Genomic DNA, 1,693 nt, shown 5'->3' with positions numbered 1-1,693 from the left:
ATTTTCTGTAAAGCTGCTTTGCAACGATTTGTATCGTGAAAAGCGTTATACAAATAAACTTGAATTTAATTGTATTGTATTGCACTTTTCCACCTCATTTGACAGAAGTGTTGATGTTTAAATGTCATCCATTCATGAGCTGCTGTGTAAGTGAGTGTGAGTTGAACACGAGGCCAGTGCGAGCGAGCAGCAGCTCTGTGGACGCTGTAAATGATGATTAATTGATGATCGTGACGTCAGTGAGGTGCTTGTGTTTGTGTTGCAGTGGCGCCGAGGTTCACTAAGATTCCCGCAGATCAGATCGGCGTGTCCGGCGGAGTCGTGTCGTTCGTGTGTCAGGCCGCAGGCGACCCCAAGCCTCAGGTGTTCTGGAACAAAAAGGGCAAGAAAGGTTAATTGATAAAGAAAATCTATTTATGACATTATTTTTGACAGCATCCTCATTTTACAGCATTTTTACAGAAGCCTAAAACTTTTAACAGCACTGTAGCTTTGCAGGAGGTTTCTTGAAGCATAAGTTCTTCTGGATTGAGTCTGTCTCAGTTTGTTCTGTTTCTTCATGTGACTCCAGACAGACTGATGATGATCAGATCACATCTCTGTGTGCAGCACTAACATATATCTCACTGCATTATTACAATTAATGGCCAAATGAATGTTTGGAAATGTAAACTGATATTTCCTACTGGCACACTCCAGCAGAAGATAGAAATAACTGACTTAAAACCATTTTTAGCTGCTGATAATATTAGTGATCCACAGTGTATACATACAGTGGGTACGGAAAGTATTCAGACCCCCTTAAATTTTTCACTCTTTGTTATATTGCAGCCATTTGCTAAAATCAAATGAAGGTGTAGAACCATCTCAAGGATGATCAGAAGAAATGGACAGCACCTGAGTTAAATATATGAGTGTCACAGCAAAGGGTCTGAATACTTAGGACCATGTGATATTTCAGTTTTTCTTTTTTAATAAATCTGCAAAAATGTCAACGATTCTGTGTTTTTCTGTCAATATGGGGTGCTGTGTGTACATTAATGAGGAAAAAAAATTAACAAATGATTTTAGCAAATGGCTGCAATATAACAAAGAGTGAAAAACTGAAAGGGGTCTGAATACTTTCCGTACCCACTGTACATACACACACACACGGTTTTATCAGGTGTGTACAGTAGATGATTAGTTACCGTGTGTGTGTGTTTAAAACACATGTGTTCAAATGTCCCAGTTGGACAGTAACAGCTGAAATCAGCTACTGTGTTTTCCAGAATATCAGTCACATCTGAATATTACTCAAAATTGCATTGTTGAGAGAAAAAAACACAGATAAGTCACATCGGTGTATAAATTGCATTTTAATATTATACTGTAAAATACCAGTAAATGAAACATTTACAGTACAAACATTATAAACACTGTGATATCCTCTCACTCCACAGCAAACCCTTTAAATGTAACTGTACTCAGAACAGAATGAAAGATTTAAATATAAAAGAAACATAAATTATAGTGACATTCATTGTAAACAACATTTATTATAAACGCCAAGCCTAAACGAGTTCATTTAAAGTGCTTTATAAATAAACTTGCCTCTCGTTCCTCTCACATTCAGCACCAGTACAAATGTGTGTGATTTGACCATGCTTTACGTGCTTGACATTAATTGCATTTCATAAAATTGCATTTCATA

The 1,693-nt window shown here is 36.9% G+C and overlaps 1 long non-coding RNA gene across 1 annotated transcript in view; it reads left to right on the top strand.

Moving 5' to 3' along the window:
- LOC107655472 (uncharacterized) overlaps positions 1-392 on the top strand; it is a 28,342-nt gene extending 27,950 nt beyond the window's left edge. Inside the window, exon 4 of the long non-coding RNA XR_001630439.1 lies at positions 266-392. This is a non-coding gene — a long non-coding RNA (uncharacterized LOC107655472). The remainder of the gene's footprint in view (positions 1-265) is intronic.
- Positions 393-1,693: the final 1,301 nt, after the last annotated feature.

Source organism: Sinocyclocheilus anshuiensis, unplaced genomic scaffold (assembly GCF_001515605.1).
Source record: "Sinocyclocheilus anshuiensis isolate Anshui unplaced genomic scaffold, SAMN03320099.WGS_v1.1 scaffold1116, whole genome shotgun sequence".
Classification (NCBI taxonomy): domain Eukaryota; kingdom Metazoa; phylum Chordata; class Actinopteri; order Cypriniformes; family Cyprinidae; genus Sinocyclocheilus; species Sinocyclocheilus anshuiensis.
Note: the sequence above shows the minus strand (reverse complement) of the source record. Positions and strands in the feature narration are given on the sequence as shown.